Source organism: Eucyclogobius newberryi, unplaced genomic scaffold, assembly GCF_026437365.1.
Source record: "Eucyclogobius newberryi isolate DKJ021-1_F unplaced genomic scaffold, fEucNew1.0.hap1 SCAF_10, whole genome shotgun sequence".
Lineage (NCBI taxonomy): Eukaryota > Metazoa > Chordata > Actinopteri > Gobiiformes > Gobiidae > Eucyclogobius > Eucyclogobius newberryi.
In genome coordinates, this window is record NW_027315724.1 from 15,684,007 (window position 1) to 15,705,923 (window position 21,917).

Sequence of the window (21,917 nt, forward strand, 5' to 3'; positions counted from 1 at the left end):
ATCTAATGTATATAAATACATTAATGACCTGGACAGCCAATCTACAAAATATTTAAATCAAATCGGAAAAAGAGGGCAATTTGGGGAAAATGTATGTACTTGTATGTTTGTGAGGAATTCTGTTGGAAAAAATAACCTGTTCAAAAAGTGCTAATGATTCACAGGGAGGGGCTGAATGTTGGAGAAATTGTAGTTGCTAGGAGGCACACCATTATCATGTGTTCTGGGAGTGTCCTCTTGCTCAAAAATACTGGACAGAAATTAACAAGGCATTACAGACACCACCATGCCAATCAATTTCAGAACTATGTATTTGGGCCTCTAAACCCTTGCGATGGACAACATAATTAGATACCTTTGGAACATACTTCTGGCGGCTGAGGAAAAGGCCATCACAAAAAAATGCATGACACAAACTGCACCGACAATTAAGGACTGGAACGACAACATATCTGAAATATAGAAGATGAAAAAAAAAAAAGAAAAATCACATGTATGGCCTAACGGGTAAGGTGCCCAAAGGAACAGGAGCATTTAATGTTTACAACGTGTCTTGCCCAATAACACAATGCCGGTATGCACTGATTGGAGCTGGGATAGAATCACCAACCTTCCTGTTGTGAGTCCATCACCCAACCACCGGAGTAAAATTTGAAAGATATAGACATTATGTTTGAAAAGCAGCAATTAATGATAAAGGTCAGTGTCTCATTATCCACAGGCCAGTCCTTTGTGTACGTTCTACGACATTTGTTAGAGATGTTAACAGTGGGATAGCACTCGCTCACTCTTCTCTATGTGTCTATTTTAATCATTTCAGTGGGATGACTTGAAGGGGGCTAAAGGGTAATGAAGTTCCACACCGGGCGGTTACGATCATTAAACGCTTCCACAATGCCCCTGTCAGATATAGATTTTAGTCACGGGTGTTTCATCAACTCCACCATGTAAAATGTGACTATGGAATGTGTTCAAAAGGGAAATTGGTAGAGGAGTAGGCTGTAATTACCAGATTAGCAACAAAAAATAGATTACATTTAATTAAAAGAAGTTAAGCAATGGGGAAGTTAGGGAAGAACATAATCTAGAAAATGCATTTATTCCATTTTGACGATAATGGCATTTTTTTTCATCCAAATGTCCATAAAAAACGAGTTATCTTGCTCACACTTTATCACAAGGCTTAGATAACAGTGTTTATACTTATGTCCACCTTGAAAGTGTCTTATCAGAGCGTCTCCAAAGCGATAAACAAAATAAGTCTGTTCTGAGGATGAAAACATTAAAAATAAAAACACACAGGTGCAGCACGATAATGAGGAGCTTACTTTTCATTTAACCAGTAATCACAAAATGGAGATGTTTTGAGTGAAAGGCAGCATAGGGTCCCTCCTGATCCTCTAGGCACTCTATACTGTTGAGTGATTAAAATGGTTACCAGCTGTGACATATGCATGAGTTCTCATACATCTCCATGTACACAGACATAGTGAGATGTGTCAGGAGAGGAATCAGGCTGGCTTCTGTTCACATCATGTGTTGCATTGTCACACAACCTTTTTTTTACAATGCAATATAAATTGAGTGATATTGGCCAATTTTGGAATAGTCAGTAATCAGTTTTATCAAGACATGTTAAGCTTCAAAATGCTGTGTGTTTTATTGCATTCAGACTCATATTCACGGAGAAATGAGTCTAATGAGGAAGTGAATCTAGACGCAGCATAACACAAAGGAACACGCGGAGCGCGGACATGTGATATAAGGCAGTCTGCAGTTTAGAACCTGCCTCTTTGAAATGAGACTTTCTTGGCCCGACCTGACCATCACTTTTTGTGGAACAATCTTTCCATGTAAATATGTGACTCGCCACGGCAATTGTCGGACCATATCGGCCTCGGTGAAACTGAGAAAAACAGCATTTTACTTTTTTTTCCCCAAATTTGTGATTTTCATTTTTTTGCAGAATGTGCTAGTTGAAGTTATGAATAAGCCCCTGTGTGCTTCAGATAACACTATTGGTTGTCTTAAACGTATACATTAAGCTGTTAAAAATGTGGAGTTTTCGGGTCTTTTTCCTGCTCTCCTGGGGGGCGTCACCTTTTTCTAGCCAACGTGTTGTTTACATTTTCCACCATCAGCTGTGATCCGCATGGCTACAGCTGCGTTCTCCCTGTTTTCCTCTCATTACTCCAGACCGTCTGCAGAGCACAGTCTGCAGAGCTTACATTTCCTGGACTACATTGCAACGGAACTGTTTACTCAGGTACACTTTTACTTTACTACTAAATTATTGCTTTAACGCTGTGTTTTAAGGCAGTCTCGTGATCACTTTAGAATCTTACTTGTCTGCTCCGGTGGAGCTAATGCTAAGCTAACATGTTGCTTCAGTGCACTCTGCAATACGGGCTTAATGTGACTACTTGCTGTTATCACCATGTTATCGGGTTATTTTTCGGCGTGGGTTGGCCCGTGGGTTGTGTGGGTCGTGCTTTGTGTCTGTTTTATGGTGCTAAACCGGCTGTTACCCCCACAGCCCGGAGCTAAACGCAGCTATTCGGAGCTAAGTTGTAAGCTAAACTTTGCTATGTTATCGGGTTATTTTTCGGCGTTTTGTCTGTACAAATTATATACTTATGTAGTATTTCTTGACCCGTGGGTCGTGCTTTGTGCCTGTTTTATGGTGCTAAACCGGCTGTTAGCCCCACAGCCCGGAGCTAAACGCAGCTATTCGGAGCTAAGTTGTAAGCTAAACTTTGCTATGTTATCGGGTTATTTTTCGGCGTGGGTTGGCCCGTGGGTTGTGTGGGTCGTGCTTTGTGTGTGTTTTATGGTGCTAAACCGGCTGTTAGCGCCACAGCCTGGAGCTAAACGCAGCTATTCGGAGCTAAGTTGTAAGCTAAACTTTGCTATGTTATCGGGTTATTTTTCGGCGAGGGAAGAGAAAAAAAACTACAACTCCCGATACCACTTCTGGTCATGTGGCTTACGTACGTTGCACGTCACGCACGCACTGCGTCACTGGAACCAATCACGCGCTTGCCTGGCCATTATCAGCTTCCTGTGTGTCTCTCTGTGCACAGTGTTGGGAGAGACAACAGGACGGCTGAACCAGGTAAGCTTTGCGACTAAAACACCCGCTTTTAATCACTTTAATGTTCGCCGGTTTTAAAATCGAGTGTATGTTTATGTTTTGGTGTGCTGTTCTGCAAGTGTTTTGCTTTTACGAGCAGTGTTATCTCAAGTGAGCTAGCTAGCATCGCTAGCCGAGGGCAGATGTCCCAATATCTCCGCGTTTTGCATCTTAAATACACCGTTAACGTCACAATGTGAACTGTTATTTGTGAAGCGTGTTATTCCCATATTACTGTTAACCCTAATCCTTTTATTCCCCTTTTCAGAATTGGCAAAGACACCCTGACTGACATGACCTGTCTCTACGTGAAGTCTGCTAAGGAGCGTGGTAAGTGTAAAACATTATTTTGGTGATTTTCGTGTTTTAATGATTAGAGTATAATTAACCATAAGCAACATCTGTTTTTTCAGGTGAGCCTGCAGTTTGTACATCAAGCTTCAGATCACTGTGGAAACAGCTTCTCCCACACATCAGAAGCTGCAGGCCACGCACAGATCATCAGATTATCAAGCGAGCATACATGAAGACCAGGGTTGACACTTTGGAAGACATCGCTGAGGTTAGTTTATATTATTTGACTACTGTAATGTGTAAACATTAGCCTGGCAAAACTTCAGTACTGCTCTCTGCTTAAGATATGTTTCTTCTGTTCTCATTTTTTTACAGTGTCGCCCTTGTCATCAGGTAGTGGAAAACAGCTCTCCTGAGTCTCACCTCAATATCCCACAGCTTGTTGGAACGGCGGATGGCAAAGTGTTTGTCAAGAACTTGGACTGGCAGAAGCATCTGAGTCCCTTCTTCAGACGGCTTCCAAAGATCAAGAGTTATCAGCACTTCAGGTATTTATATTGAAACTCTCACATTGTGTTTAAAAAAAAAATAGTTAATGAGTTTTATGTGAAATAGTTAGCCATTTCTTAAATGTCCTGTTATTTGTTTACAGCTTTGATGCCAAGAGCCGAGAGTCACAGCACAGAAGAGTGCACAGACGAAGAAGAGGATGAGGATGTGATCTCTGATGTAATTGGACTCTGGTGGTGTACATATCATATCTATTATCTCATATCTCATATATTCAAAGCCATGGACCCGTTGCAGTTCGTATACCTGGCCCTGGCATCTGTTTATAAGAGTTCTTCTATTAAGAGTGTTTTTTAAACTTCCTATAAGTTACTGTCCTTTCCCCCTGTATCTACTGCGTTGTAACATTAAAGGCTCTTATCTTATCTTTTGTTTGTGTTGAATCATTCAGTGCACCATTGTTGGTGCACTGAATCACCTGTGAATTATGTTTATCGACAAATGCAATGAACCCTATTCTCATTCTGATTCTTTGATTCTATTCAGGGCCTTTTGTAATCCAAGTATTTCCATTTTAATATAGTAACTTCTAATTCTGATTCAAGTCCAGTTACCATCAATAACGACACTCCTCTTGAGTCTTCAGTGACAGCTGTAGGGGGAAGGTGGTGTCAGTGTGACAGGGGGGAGGGCTTATCTCAATGAGATGCAAATGAGCCCCCCTGTGACTCTGGGCTCACTCCGGTGAGAAACTTTGGAAGCCGTTTTCTCAGTGAATGGGTTTGAGAGTTGTATACATTCAAATGACCACAACTTACTCAAATATTATCAGATCTACATGAGTGAGACATCATTGGAAAGCTTTGAATTCACACTTTCAGAATCTGTGAATAACTCAATGTCTCCGGGTAGACATGTAACTGGATTGGCCACGGTCAGTCACATATCGTTAAGCACAAGCTCAGAAGCAGATGAACCAGATGTGACACAGACACAGATAAATCAGCTCACACAGAGTAATCAAGGACAGAGGGGACAGTAGGGACAGCAGTGATGTGTTTCTGTTTGTTACGCTTCAAAATGCGTTTTATTACAACTCAACTCATATTCACTGAGAAATTAGTCTTATTAGGTCCACTGCGCAGCAGATTGTGGGTGCGCCACGAGACCCCCGGTTCAAAAAAAACTTGAATCACTATCGCATTTTTTTCTGTGTAAATATCTTATGTTACAACGTGGGCACCTGCGGCTTATTGACAGGTGTATGTGTACAATTTATTTGTATTACATTTTGTTGCACCAACAAGGAGTTATACATATTCTCCACAGTTTTTTTCTTTGTGAATTGCTCATTCACAAAGTTAAAATAATAATGTGTTGTTTTAAAGGCAGCAGAAGTAATAAAATGGCACACTTTACCTTTTGACCCACTTCACTTGACTCTTCCTCATATTCCACACAAGGGAAGCGCTTTACAGCCGCTGTCCATCAAACAGTAGTTCTCGCGTCTGTCCTTGTAATGTCCTGGACAGCGAGGGGTCTACACAGTGTGTGGGAGGAGGCGTGGCCATCACGGGCTGTGGATCACCTGTTCTCATCCAGTGTGGCACCAGCTGAACCGTGAGCGCACAGTGCGTCTTCGCTCATGTGCCGCAATGCCGCATCAATGTCTGCATTGAGCAGCCTTCAACCTGTCCCAGACTCTGCAGCTTCACTTTTTTAAATGCACATGCAGTTTAGCACCTGGATTAATACATTATCACAATGCAACTGTGATGAATGACTGGGGATGATCCGTTAAACAAGCCTATTCACCAAACAAACAATTGAGCTGTATAGAAAAGACAGAGAAACGCAACATATGGTATCAGGAAAGTCTGAGTAATCATGATAACAGGAAAATTGCGAAAATGAATATGAATAGCAGCAGCGTGTTTGGTATGTGAGGCTTATGTGAATTTGGAGATCATGATCAATCCCAGAACAACAAAAACGTAGCAAAGACCAGGAAGTGAGCCTTGGAAGGAGCGGATGGATAGAATGTAAAAACAAGAGTGGCGGAGAGATGACGGAAGGGATAGAGAGTCTGATAGATGAGTAATGTCAGGTTCATTTCCTGAGGAGCAGAACAAGACAAAGCCCATTTAATAACTAACACACAATCCAGACGCTACGTGTTCTGCTCCGATCACAGATTTGAGCCGGCCCCACAGATAACATGTCATCTCATTGTTTTCCTGATTGAATGGAAAGGCTGTTTAGAATCCTACTTCCCCCCAATCCCCACCTCCACCTGTCTGGCCCTGCATATTTAGATCATTGTGTTGGTGGACCTGTCTAATGCCCAGCGCAGGTGCCGGCAACTTTAAATATATTCCAGCCTGGGACAGAAATGTGATTTGGCCCACATGGTAAGAAAATGGTGTAATCAAACTGTGTAATCTGATTTGGATTATTATATTACCGGACATTTGCGTTTTCCTTGACTGTTTGCTGTCTTGTTTATTGTAATCTATGTGCACAGCTGCTGCCAGCCATCGTCCTCTTTATGTCTCTGCACCTGTCTATTGTGTAACTCGCAACTGTCTCTTTAGCCCAGTCCCGGGTTGAGCTATATAATTGGTGGTGTAATCGATGGCCAGCTGTCCGCTTTGGGCTAATCAATGAAGAGGTATACATTAAGATTAGCATGTTAGAAGGCAACATATACTTGAATGTACAGGTTTGTCAGTGTTGTCCTGTCTAGTGTTTAAAATGAAAGAGGAGAAGGAGGGCAACAGCCTGGGGAAAACAAGAGCACAGGGGCCATGGACACAGGGACCAGTAGGACGCATCACACGCTGACCTTTGGCTAATTAGCTCATTAGTTAATTAACTGAGCTTAAAACCACAGAGTAATGCCTCACTAATCACCTGGGATACCAGCCAATCAGCTGCCAAATTAAGTTGAGCAACGGTGCGCAGCTAAGAGCTCAAAGTGTATAAATAACTAATTAATATGAGTAAACCGTAGGAAAACGTGTCGACGTTACGTATTTTGTTTAGGTAGTGTTAGTTAATTAAACTTACTTGAAAGCTGATATCAGGCTACAGCCCATGGTTACAATCCGGTGTGTTTACAGCACAATGCGTACACAAGGCAATTCAAAGTGCTTCAAACTGGAAAAAAATGCATTAAAATCAAAGACATGACAGAAATCACAAACCAAAAGTGTTTGTCCATGTCCATGTTTAGTCCTGACTCTGGCACCAGCAGGAGGCCGCTCCATGTTTAGTCCTGACTCTGGCACCAGCAGGAGGCCAGTCCATGTTTAGTCCCGACTCTGACACCAGCAGGAGGCCAGTCCATGTTTAGTCCCGACTCTGGCACCAGCAGGAGGACGGTCCATGTTTAGTCCTGACTCTGGCACCAGCAGGAGGCCGGTCCATGTTTAGTCCTGACTCTGGCACCAGCAGGAGGCCAGTCCATGTTTAGTCCTGACTCTGGCACCAGCAGGAGGCCGGTCCATGTTTAGTCCTGACTCTGGACACCAGCAGGAGGCCGGTCCCTGAGGTCCTCAGAGTCTGAGATGGTTCATATGGCACTAACATATCCAAGATGGTGCTAGGCCATGGAGAGACTTGTACACAAGCAGAGCTGCTTTAAAGTCTCTTCTCTGAGCCACAGTTTCTTGAGTTAAACCACAGTGGATCATACCGCTTTTTGCAATGTATAAATGAGCAGTATATTAACATGAATATCTAAGACTGGTTTGCATGGTTTGATAAACAGCCTGTGGCTTTAGGATGGAGGCATGAATACGGCTGCCACTCAAACTCCCCCAGGCCGGTTTGATAAGAAGTTGATCACAGATTCCACTCTGGTACAGTGGTCATGAAAGAGTAAACAGACAGACATTCTCATTCCACTTCCACCTCTAGGTGGGATGAGAGGATTTGCAAGGCCGCCCCAAAGGTAAGAGGCAAATGTAGCACAGAGGACTATATGTAAATAAATGAACCAGTAAAGTATTGATTATATTGACTTATGTAAGTTACATTGTTTTCAATCATACAAACTGCATTATCTCGATGCACAATAGGCTCCTTATGTTGAAACATTCATTCTTGCATAAATCCAATGTTGCAACACGTGTCTTATTCATGTGTCAATCACTGCAGTGCCTAATCTGCTGACGCACTCTAATTGACTCCTCACAAATGCTTGTTTTCTGACCTCAGACTCAGCTGACATGCATTTCATGAACTTTCAACTCAATCCTCCGGATGCCTTACCAATTCTGGACTATTGATCCATCATTGATTTTTAGGTAACACTCCTCTGCTTTGACATTCTTTGTATTCTAAAATTGGCTGCCTTGGGTACATTTGTATTCAAGTAAAGCGCTGGGGTTCGTTGATAGAAAGGACAAAAATAATTAGGACTCTTAAAGGGCCTTGTGAAGTAAAAAGTTAAACAGAATAAAGATGGAGGGGTTGTATTATTCTCATGTGTTCTTTGCAAAGTCTTTGTGACCCGAGGACTTAATACAATCATGAAACAGGAATATATATTGTTGTCAACGCCGTAGATTCACTATAGGCCAGTTGTAAATATTTGTATTCTATGTTGTTATCTTCCAAAGTGAATGTCCAAACACCTCCATAATAATTTATCGATATTGATGTCATGTCCCACTGCAAAGGTCATCTCTCTCAATCAGTGATGGGATCAAGGACATTCTCTTCTATTATTTGGTTTTGCCATCTTAATTAACCAGTGTGAACATTTAAAAAAGGTGGACTACATCATTTAGTATCAAATATATAATGATGTCTATAAAAAATGAGATATTTTATTCATCGTATTAGTAGTGTTGGGGTGATGGGGACTCCCCAAGGTGTAGCTTAGGCAACTACTGTATATACAGTCAAGAGTATGGAAATGTTTCATTGCCAAGTCCTATGAACATTGTTTAATCTGTTTTCACTGTCATCTCTCTCGGGGAATTATTTTGGGAGTAAATAAATTGAATTGGATCATTGGTAAAGTATAAGAATTACATGCAGGAGACAGTTTTAAGTAAGGGTTCTTTTTGGGGGGGGGTTATAAATAGAGTTTAAGAGTATAATAAGTAAAATAAGTACTTATAAGAAGCACTTTGTGTTTTAGAGTTGTGCATAATATTTACATATTAACCTCAATGTTGATAACAAGCAAAAGGATCAATGCGCAAGTCGATACGATTAGTCAGAATGTATCGACAAACTTTGTAGAAAGTGTTTGACTAATGAAATGTTGTAATATAAATGCCAATAAAACTGTGATGCCAAATTGTTACATATTGGAACACTCAGCCTTATTTTTTAAGTGAGTAACAGGCAATTTTAAGTGAATGGTGGACTCATGTTATTTTTTTTTAAATATTATAAGCCACAAATTGTACTGGAATTGTGACAGAATGTAGGCTATTCACACACAAAAAATGACCAACATAGATTTTGACAAAACGTTACACTTCTTGTCATCACCCTGATATTTTCCTAAACTTTATGCAGCAGATCGGAGGTAAGACTCCAAGGCCCTCGGTATCTCCAATGTAGGAGACATTTCTAAACCAAAGACCCATCTGGAAAAAGCTACACTTAATGCAGCGGGTTGGAAACTGTGTTCAGGGCTATTTACTTGTTTACTTGCTTCTCTGTGGTTCAGGTACTATTACACAAATGGCACCGCTGATGACACTGGCTGCACAGAGATTACATATCACTGGATGTTTTTCCGTGAAGGCAGCCACAAGTGAGCCTCTTCAAGAAACGCCTACAGTGGCTAAAGCTGCAAAGAGCAAGATGGTGGTGGAGGTGTGGAAGGAAGAGTCTATTTTGAGGATTGGCACAGCTAAGAGCGGTTGTGGTTTGAAATAAGGTCCATCTCGCATTATCTGTTTCATCAAGAAATTGGTCTTTTTTAACATGAGAGAGATGTTTCCATTGAATCTTTTTACACATTCTAATAAATCCTTTTTTTTCACATTTAATCTTTCAGCTCACATTCAGTTAAATTGAATTGCAGATGTAAAATTAATGGTGTTTTTGAGTTAAGCTATACATGGCATAGACATTATTCTGAATTCTTATGTCCTAAACAATAACTAGGCCTTCTGATTTATCCTTTAACAATTACGCGTGAATTTCTGAAACAATTAATATAATGTCTATATACATGCTATTACCTATTACTGGTGTTAAAATGTATTAAATAGGGTAATTACTGACAAAACTTCTTTCCTAAATATTCATTGTAAACAAGCTACTCTAACTATTACATTTCTTGTCAGGCTACATGTAATCACTACTTTGTAAAATCAAACACATCAAAAAATATATATAATTTGTCACTCAACAAAAAGTTTACTTTGTGTGAGCCAGTAAACAAATGAAAAAATAAGCAAACAACAAATTTGACTTTTTTGGTTTACTTATTTTTATTGATTCTGTGCTAAATATTTTACATTTAAAGGTGGTATGGACGATTTTTTTCAGCAATTTTTTTGTCATATTTCCTCGTGGCGTGGATAAATCATTAGTCCTGCCACGTATCAATTATAAAACGCACCTACCGCTCACCTGCAGCCGCGTGCGGTTCTTCCCCACGTTTCCGCGTGCCTAAGCGCATGGATCTATCATAATATAGTTCCCTCAGTGTACGGGGCAAAATGAAGACGGAGAAAGACAGTTCGAGCTGACGCAGAAGTGGACAGAAATCTACGGGAGACGAGCGATGTGATGCGCTTCGTTGCGCCAATAAACAATGTATCAGTCCGCACGGGGGAGTGTGCATGCGCACTTCCGCCTCGTCCATACCGCCTTTAAGCTGCAAGATCAGTCACAAAAAGAACATCTACTAAGTGTTTTGTTTCTTTGCCCGAAGGCTTTTTTTGACAAAAGCATGAAATGGGGGGGAGAGATCGGGTGTAGACATTCATCATGCAGCCACGACACATGTCTATCCACTGCACCACCGGCAGCTGTACTAAACGTTAAAAACTCTACAAATTTGAAAGCCAGAGAAAATACAGAGAGCAAAGACGGGCAGCTGATCAACATGGCAGAGACATTTGTGCTCTCTTCAGTGCAGCAGGGTGACACATTAGACGTACGCTCCGGTGCACGCTTGTCGAATCACTGACTGATCGCATACTTTGAAGAGGATTACGCCCCGAAAGCATCAGCGCACACAGCAAGAGACTACTGAAGAGCCTGCGCCATTATGAGACTTTCCAGAAAGTTGTCAGGGAAGTGTGGAGAAGAACCAGGGTGGAATCAGACAAGCGTGGCAGAGACAAGGAGCGGTCGCTAAGGACGGCCCTGACGAGCGCTATCCATGATGACACTTGAATACAGGGATCCGGATCAACTCTTCCTATCAATGCACTGCCAAGATGTAAGAGTTTTATGTTTATGGTTTGGCTAAGTGAAGAGTGGTGCAAAGTTACACTATGTGCTGTACAAGTAGCATTAGCAGGTTGTTAATGGTGACGGCAGAGTGGTTGAGTCATTAGCAATTTTGCCTCACAGCAAAAGGCTTCTGATTACAGGGGAAGTTTTTCTGTGTGAAGTTTGCATCTTCTCCCTGATTCTGGGCCAAGTACCCGGGTATATGGGTCTCCAGGTGATGCACTGTTAAGTTACTCCCCAGGAAAACTAACGCATTAAGTTGCTACGCTACTTACTATTTTTGCATATACATCTTTTCTTTTTTTTTGGACGATGTTTCTTAATCTTAGTTATGATCTTGATGGCAAAGCAGCCTTCGCTCTGATGGACAGTACAATACAGTATGTGAAGATGAGAAAAACATTTATTGTTATTAACGACTAAGGTGTTGACTGTGAGGTCTAAGGGTTTCTGCATTGTCCTGAATCATCGTGGTCACAGTAAGAGTTGAGGTTCAAGTGGTACTAAAGAGCTTTTGATACAACTAATAAAAGTGTATTTTTTCATTACTAATTTTGCATATTGTGTTTCTGTAAATAGTGGGCCTACATGTTTTAAAAAATAGCTTAGGTTCAATTAGAAACTTGCTGCCAAATCCAAATCATAAGGAAATTACATTCATATTTTCAAAGGATTTGAAAATACTCTTAAAAGAAACCATTTCCCAGCTCTCAAAATGGCAATTATAAACCCATTTTATTTTATTTATTTGAATTATAGCTCGAATAAAAATATCTCCTAACAAAGTGGACAGACCTTGTGCAATTATACGCCCCCACAATCAAAATGAATAAACAAATGCTCTTATACTGAATTAATTAGGAAAAAGAGTCATCTGTATGTGTACGTATGTGTACAGTATATCTCTGGGAGTAAAACCCATGACTATATTCCTTACATAAGCCCTTAAAAGCTACATTCTAACCTCTAACCCAGTGACACTCAAACAAATCAATCACACAACATAATATGTGGCTTTCCGAGTACAAGCAGATCTAAATCCAGACGATATTGGGCCTTAATTAAGGCATTAAACATGCTCTAAAATGGATAGCGTAGTTAAAAATAATCCTTGACCCAAAGGACAAAAACAAGAATCGATTTGTCACAAAGGAAAACATAAACTGCAGAGGGTCCCATGTATCACCAGAGGCAGCCACAATTTGAGAAATATTGCTCTACACTGGCAAAACACAATGGGTATTAGCAGACAATTGTGTTAATACATTGTTAACTTACCACTTTCATAGTAAGTAGGAATATATAAACCAAAACCTCTGTATCTATCACACACATTTCTTAAAACAAATCTGTGATAATAATGCTTAGAATACAAATTCCTACAGAGCTGGTCACAAAACAAACTTTGAACGCAGAGATCATCAAGTGAAACTGAAATGACATTGAAGTGTGGGTCCAGCCGAATACCCGAATGCTCTGTGGAGATACAGCAGCTCATATTTCTCTGTCAGACTGTCCATGGGGATATTTAAAAGCCATGCACATGTCTCCATGCATCTCTCCTGGTACTGCTGAGCTTTTAGAGTAAAAGGTATTGGGGCTGGAGGGATGCCGACCTCTGAGCCTATGGAAAATATGAAGTGTATGTTTGAGTGCCCTTTGTGAGGAGTAGTGTGTGTGTGTGTGTGTGTGTGTGTGTGTGTGTGTGTGTGTGGTTTTCTATGTGCACTAAAGGGAACAGATCAATGTCCATTATTGGTGTGAATTGGATCAATAAAGTAGGCAGGCAGTAAAACAGTATAAAATGGCACATATATAGTATACCACAAAAGTCTCTCATACTTGGACAGCACTATCATCAACAGCAAGATTTGTCTGGTATTGCGTGCAGGAAAAGCCAACTATTTCATCAATATTTGGCATGGCATTGGCAGATCAAATTGTACTTAATGGGAATGGACATGGTCAAATGAATGAGTAGGCCTTAGTTTACCCGATCATCATAATTAGCATTTGTGCCAATTTCTAGCCGGGACTAAAGGAAAGCATAATATCACAAAAGAACAAAAATTAAAAAGACAAGACCAGAGAGAAACAAATTATAAAAATAACATGAAAATGAGACATCCAAAGGGAAAAAAAGTTAAGGCACATAATGTCCAAAATAAAAAAAAAACATAATATCAATTATTCAAAATGGAACCCTGAAAAGAAAGTCATGATGGTAAAATTGAGAGAGACATCTATTGGTTTTAATAGGTACTTAGTATCAAACTATAAATAACTAGATCATCATTATTACATTTTGTTCATTCATTTGTTCATTTAAACCAAACAAGACTTTGTAATAGAAACAGGTCGATTTACTTAAATTTGTGTACGTATTAAGCTTTTTTTTGTATTCTTATTTTTTAACTTATAGCTTCTTTTTAATTTCATCCCATAGTAGATTTTAATGTCTTTCTCTGTTTCTCTTTTGACTTACCGGTATTCATTGTTTTGAATTCTGTTCATTGACATTGGCAATAAACCCTCTGATTCTGACTTCCTGTTCAAAACTGCAGAACTGATAAGCTCCGCCTCTTCACAGTGACATTTCACAGATTGATGTGTTTTTATTTTTAAAAGTGACTGTGTGACATTTTAGAACCCTACATGTATGATGTCTTCATTTTTCTAGTACAGGCATGTGGGCGGGGATAGAGTGTAGGTGAAAGAGTACTCGAGCCTCAGCCAACAATACAGGATTACTCAAACATGCAGAAAACAAATGATGAGTTAGCAACTATGATAATAATAATAATAATAATAATAATGTACTGAATTGAGTAGAAAAATATTGAAAATACATGATAATTCAAAAAACGAATAGTAATTATCAGAATGCTCCATTTCATGTTTAAATTCTATAGTTTTTCGATTTTGCTGATGTAAAAGTGAAAATGATGCTTCTACCTGCAATTAAAACCTAGTGTCTGAAATGTATGTCCAGCTTTGACCTAAATGTGCCCTGCCCCTCTCTTTTAGGCCAATGCCCAGGGGAAATCATAGACAGGCACTCCTCGCCTGCTGTTCTTTTACACCTCCTCTAAGCTCTATTCTTTTCTGCTTTTTTCTGCCTTTTATTCTCTCCCTATTCAAGTCCCCATTCAGTAATGCTCTATTACCACAATGGAAGGGCCACAAATTGAAGGGTACAGAGGGAGAAAGAGACTAAAACACACAAACAGCTCCCACAAACACTACATTAGAGCCCCCAAACCCAGGAGTTCTACTTCAAAGGTTATTCGGAATAAACAGGACATATTTATTATTTTTGGTGAAATCCATGTATCTAGTATCTATCCATTACTCATTCTCCTCCTCTGCCGCTGCTCTCTGGTCCTTATATGAGTTGCCCTTGCTGGCAGTGGGTTGAGTTGCCGCGGCGATGAAGCTAGATGAAGAGAAAACTATCGACTTTTTCTGCAAAAGGATCGTAGGCAGACCTCCCACGCTAACGTTCAGATAGACACACTTTATATATTGGCTGGGAAAACAAGCAAATGATTGTTTTTCACAAGGGCAGTAACAGAAGGTTGTTTTTTTCTAGAACACATGGATATTTAAAAATATGTGTTTACGTATTTGGTTGGTTAGCATAATCATTTGAGTTGCAACTGTTACCTCGGTTGGATTTTACACTTAGATAAGTGTTTCCTGATTTATTTATTTTTTCAGAGGAAAGAAGTAAACCACAGAACTGAAAGCAGTGTGGAAATGGGGAGGAGAGTGGTTGAGACATACAGCAAATTATCAGTGGCAGGACTCAATCTCACGAAGCAAAGCTAGCAAAAACCCAAGTATGCGTGCTGCAACCAAACCCCTAAGCCATAGAAACCCCAAAGACCAATGAAAATAGATAGGTTTGATTGGCAAACATACCAGAAGTTCAAGATCACGGCTGGTTAAGATGAAATCATTATTTAATCTATGTTCATATAGCATCAAATCACACAGGGAAAAAATATAATTCCAGCAATACTATTAAACTGATCATCCATTTTCTTCAAAACAACAATCCAATCTTCTCCATTTTCTCTGGATTCAGCCTTTTTCTCATTTACATTACTCGACCTTATAATTTACATAAACTATAGAAGTTCTCCATAACCACATCAATTCAAGTCACACTTACATTTGTATAATTTAATTAACAACAAGCACCATAGCGTGATATGCAACCACCGTTACAACAAATACGAAACGAAGCAAAAACAATTATTGTTTTTGCTTCGTTCTTTGTACTTGTCTTTATCTTATTATATTAGTCAATAAAACCAGACTCTTTGATGTTAAACTAGAATCAAAATCTATGAAAGAATCCTCAAATATTTTCTCAAATAAAAACTTTCTTTCGACAACTGCTTTGACTCTTGACATTTCCTGGCTCTTATTAGAGAGCTATACACCTAATCTTGTTGATATAGGGTCCTCATTATTGCTTGGCTTCTTGGGGCCTCAGGTTTACGTAAGCTCCTTTCTGAGCAGATGATTCATACAGCACAAAAGTTCCCTGTCGTCTTCCTCTCTCGACCAGGTGACTCACTGGTCCACGCGCCTGACGACACCTTGTATTTTCACTTGCATTCAGGTCCTGCCAAAGCCAGAAATGAATTATCTGCTTCAGATGTCATTATATTATCTACTACAGGTGAATAGATGCTGAACAAGGGTGGAAAAAAAGAAAGAAATATGACAGTGTGAGTCATGAGAAGAACATGACCGGGATGAATGTAATCATGTCCCTTACCTACAATCTGTACAAAATACAAAGAAAGAAAAGTCATTCATTTGATGAGACTGTTGAAATATGGTCATCAAAGTCTCTATATAAGTCTCTTCCGTCTTCTCTCTTTGCATGAATAAATAAATGCGGGTGAAAAATCTGATTAATGGAGAATGGAGAACACAAACTGTCAAATCCAATACCTTCTCTGTTAAAATTAAGAAATAAAACCGAGTAGAAAATCCCAATAGCCCCAGAAAGTGGTGCCATCATTCATCCCCAAAGACACGATTGTCGTCAGCTGAAATGTCTTTGAGCGATGTGATCCAAACTACAATTATGGACATTTCTTTCAAAAACAGTAAATCTAAATTCTAGACCGTGAATGCTACCTATTCCAGGGCTGGCCCACTGCTCTTGTACACCGCTCCTGCTGAAATTGTCTGGCTATAATTGTATAATGTCCACGCAGGATTAAATTTGTTCCCTACAGCATTTGACCCATCCTTCGATGCTGGTGGCGCAATGTCAGGCAATCTCGATTCAAACATAATTGAACACAGGCCGGCTTGCTGTGGCGCTGGAGTTCTAGTATTTACACCACAATGCAGCATTTTCTGACAATAAACATGAGTGTAAGTGACATTTATAGCTAGTATTGACATCGTGCCATGTAGTTTATACATTTAATTAATCTTGCTTTATTGTCCGCTGTAGAACATCACGACTCTATAAATCCCATTGTAAAAATTGTTGACTGGAGAGACCATAAAACCCAGCTAAACTGCCTTTGTGTGTCTTGCTTTGTCCAAACTATCCTTGTAAATAAATAGTGGAGTTCGCTGCTCCTTGCCGACTCTTACTCTCTGCAAAAAGACAAGTATAAAAAACGAGAACAGCAGATTTGCCGCGTATGCTGTGAACAGGAGACAGGTAGAGCTGCAACGTGGAGCCTGGAGCTTTCCCCACTCAGAACATGGCAGAGTCGGAGAGGGCTCTCGCTGGGTCTCTTTGCCCTGCAGGGATCCACTCCAGATAACGTTCAGCAACCCCGGAATAATACAGTCCATTTATCACCAAACAAAAACAAAAAAACGCTGGGCCTGACACAAGCGGCTCTTGTATATACGGCGGCGAGCGGGAGTGAAGGTGCCCTTGTGACGCGCAGTATATCAGAAGACTTGATTCAAAGCGCCGGGCCAGGCAGATCGGGCCACGGTTAACGCTGTGTGTAAATGTCCCCTCATTGCTCTGAGCCACGGAGTGTTTCAAAGCGCACGGAGAAACTCGCTCTCTTGTGGGTGTTTAGGGGGAATAGAATCCCATACAGTATGACAGGGTGCGCGGCGGGAGCAGGGGGAGCAAGGGGAGCAGGGGGGTGGTGCAAGAGCAGAAAGAGGTTGCAGGTTGAATTCCCGGGTTGGTAAACATACAGCATTTCCCTCACTGTGGGTTATTTACTAACTAGTTTCAAAAGGCGTTGTTTTTATTATCCATCGCCAGCAGAGGGTGCTACAGCAACATCTGCATGCTAGTTTGTTAAAAAGTGAACTGTTACACCATTATAACATGGATCAAAGCTAAAAAAATTAAAAAATTTAGTTATGCCTAATATAGAATAGCGTTATAAAAGTAACAATACAAACAACACTTTTACTAGCCTTGTCAAAATTTTATTTTGTTTCCTTTTTTCAATACATTTTTTTTTGTCAACATCACTTAAGTATTTGATGGATGAAAATTAAAACCAAGCAGTGTATATTCTCAGATCACAAGAAAATGTAGCTTTCCTCTTACTAGTGATCAATTTGTCTTGTCAAATTTAATCACACCCAGGAGCTCTTTGTAGCTACTACCTATGCATGTCATACCCTCCATGTTCTGCGTCAAAACCCTTGATAATATCTCTGATCGGAAAACGCCGTTGGGAATGGTAGTTATGGATCCCACTTGTTGCAGTTTATTTCAAGCTTCAAGGGATCAATGTTTAAAAAAAAAAAAAAAAAATCCAAACAAGAGAGCAGAAGGTAGACTTATGTTGATGGGCTGACTGGGGAAGTTGAATTAGTTGCAGAACTACTAGATTCTATGGTATTTTGTATTTCCACAATTGTAAGACGGATCGTAATGTTGCTGTTGTGATTGCACCGTATAACCATTCGTTATTTTTAGACACATTTGGGGCATATTTAAACGGTGTGCTTGTTGATGCCTTAAATGGGCTAAAAATATAATAGCATACAACTGATGCAACCCTTGGCATAATATGTACACATAACCATCAGCTGTACATTTACACCAAGCCTATTTTCATATTCTATAAACAGCTACACTAAAAAATACACACTGTAGTAGTAACATTAGGTGTGTGCAAGATAATATCAAAATTGTTGTTTAGAAGATCCATCCACCCATCCATCTTCTTTCGCTTATCCTGGGCCGGGTCGCGGGGGCAGCAGTCTAAGCAGGGAGTCCCAGACTTCCCCCTCCCCAGACACTTCCTCCAACTCCTCTGGGGGGATCCCGAGGCGTTCCCAGGCCAGAGACATAGTCCCTCCAGCGTGTCCTGGGTCTTCCCCGGGGCCTCTTCCCAGTGGAACATGCCCGAAACACCTCCTCATGCCTGAGCCACCTTAGCTGGAGGAGCAGTGGCTCTACTCTGAGCTCCTCCCCTGTGACTGAGCTCCTCACTTTATCTCTAAGGGAGCGCCCAGCCACCCGGCGGAGGAAACTCATTTCGACCGCTTGTATCCGCAATCTTGTCCTTTCGGTCATTACCCAAAGCTCATGACCATAGGTGAGGGCAGGAACGTAGACCGACCGGAAAATCGAGAGCTTTGTCTTTTGACTCAGCTCCTTCTTTACCACAACGGTCCGATGCAGCGACTGCATCACTGCAGCCGCTGCACCGATCCGCCTGTCGATCTCACACTCCATCCTTCCCTCACTCGTGAACAAGACCCAAAGATACTTGAACTTCTCCTCTTGGGGCAAGGACACCCCACCCACCTGAAGAGGGCAAGCCACCTTTTTCCGGTTGAGAACCATGGCCTCGGATTTGGAGGTGCTGATTCTCATCCCAGCCGCTTCACACTTGCTGTGCATGCAGCCAGTCCAGGTTTGATGGAGCCATCAGGACAACATTGTCTGCAAACAGCAGAGATGAGATCCTGTGGTCCCAAAACCGGACGCCCTCTGACCTCTCACTGCGCTTACAAATTCTGTCCATAAAAACTATGAATAGAACCGTGACAAAGGGCAGCCCTGGCTGTCCAACATGCACTGGGAACAGGTCTGACTTACTGCCGGCAATGCAAACACAGCTTCTGCTCCGGTCATACAGTTTAGTTTGACTGTTTACAGTTTATTGTTAAGATATACGAGATGTCAAAAAGCTTGTTTTGCAGTCACTTCATTTTAGTGCAATAGTTAAACAATAGCTAAGGCATTTACATTCACGTTTCAGCACGTATTTGATGGATTGCAAAAAGATACTCTGATTATAATTGTTGGGAGCATTACATGTTCCATTCTTTTAATGTCACCCATTCGACAGAATATATTTTCGTCACAGGAACTGACAAGAACAAATACCTACATCATGTACAATTACCCCATAATGCAGTAGCGCTATCAAAATAAACTTGCACCTAGTTTCCTCATAGAGTCAGGACATTCAAGCCCTAGTTGACAAAGCCCCGGGAGGCCAGGAACAACAGCCCTCTAAGATCTAAGGTCATTCTATTTGGGACACAAGTCTGTGCAGAGTCCAAACTTGCCTTCACAAACAATACATGAGGCTACTTTGTGTTCCCTATATATAAATGACCACAACCAAATGCTGACAGGAAGAAGGAAAAAGTACACATGTGGTCTTTCGTCGTTAGATAAAGTGGCGCAATGCACAGCCGTCACCATCGTTTCCCTGACGATATAATCCTCACATCTGTTCTGCGGGAGACTTAGAGGAGATTAACCTGCTGCTTTTACATCCGCACAGAGGACGGGACATGTCAACGCACAAATATGACCCGCGCACGCCACATATATGGAGTACGACTGGCCATAAAGAGTGTGCAAGCAGAGAAAAAAGCATGGCATTGTGAACCTGATAAAAGTATTTAAAAGATCAAATAGTGCAACTATATAGCAATCATCATACATATAGCAACACACCAATACATTTATAAACAAACCCTTTTTTCATCACCTTTTGGAAATGGAAGCAGTTAGTTTGGCCCTATCTCACAATTATTTCATACTTCAGGTGGAAAACTAAATCAAAATTCTAGAGCAAATCTATGTTATATTCAGTGAAAAATCTTTGGCCTTGCTGAATTCCAAACCATTAAAAAGAATGTACTGCTCAGGTCACTTGTGAACTGGAGGCGGGGAAAGAGCTCCGGATTAACTCCACTGGGAGTTTCTGCCGGACGCCGCAGACATACGCAAGCTTTTTCCCAATATACATCGTTACCGCGTGAACTCCCGGTCCCACTTTGTTTTGCAATTAATACACGGGTGACTGTGAACTTCCTGCAGGTGGCGCTGTGTTCCTCAACTACATATGTTTTTACAGTACTGGATAACTGACAAACAAAAGCAACTATACACGAACGATATGAGTGTGAGAGAGGAATGCAGCCTGACGGGTCTACTGGCAGTGTCACCTGGCTATCTACTCAAAGTACTGCACTATGTCAACAAATACTTGCACACTGCAGTAGAGTGAAGCAATGCGATATTACCGTAATCCTTGAAGAACAGCATGAGACTCAACTTTAGGGAACGAATAGCATACATAAATTTACAAATAAATATTCATTAATGTGGAATAAAGTGCCTGTGTTATTCTTGTTTTGCAATTATTGTTGTCAAACTTTCACTTTCTTATACCACATTTTCCTTTTTTCACCTTTTTTCATAGTTTTGGCCAGGGTGCGACTTATACTTATATTTATACTTATATACTTATACTCCAGAGCGACTTATATGTGATGTTATTTGTTATTTTCGCACTTACAATCGCATTTCATACTCCAGTGCAACTTATACATGTTTTTTTTTTCTTCTCTATTATGCATTTTTTGGCTGGTGCGACTTATACTCCGGTGCGACTTATGGTCCGGAAAATACGGTAATTGGCACTATGTTTTAAGTGTTGATTTGTGATGGTTTATTCCAGTTCTGATTCAGAAAACAACACGGGCGTAGTACTTTCAAACCCCGATTTCATACATGAATGGTTTAGCATGCATACAATCACTGTGAACACATGCGCCTGCCACTCCTCGGAGCAAGTGTGTCGTCGAGGTAATAAGATCTGAACAGAACGTGTCGACACTGGCAGCCAATCAAAGATGTTTTTCTAATTTGCTGCCAACAATAAATCCCATCGCACTGTAAAAAATGTTTTTTAATTAAAATGTGGAATTGAAGGGAAAGGAAGAACATGTTCAAAGTGCCTTGAACCTCACGTTGGAATAGATTTTTTTACTTGTGGATCACACAAAATGAGGTGTTTTCAGAAGTGTGCAGATTTGGACAGACATGGTACAAATATGATACCTTTTCTCTCACTTTAACAGTTTCTCTATTCATGTTTATAGCTGGTTTATTGTCAAACAAACAAAAATTCTCCAGCACTTACCTTCTTCAATCATGATTTCATTAAAACCCCCAAAAATATTGTAAAAAAATAAATAAATAAAAATGAAGAAAAATAAAGGGGTCATAATTTAAAGTTTTCAAGTGGCACTTTTTTTTAAACTATAC

At 40.5% G+C, this 21,917-nt stretch overlaps 1 protein-coding gene across 2 annotated transcripts in view; it reads right to left on the minus strand.

Moving 5' to 3' along the window:
• pde2a (phosphodiesterase 2A) overlaps positions 1–21,917 on the minus strand; it is a 181,817-nt gene that overhangs the window by 95,275 nt on the left and 64,625 nt on the right. The window lies entirely within an intron of this gene.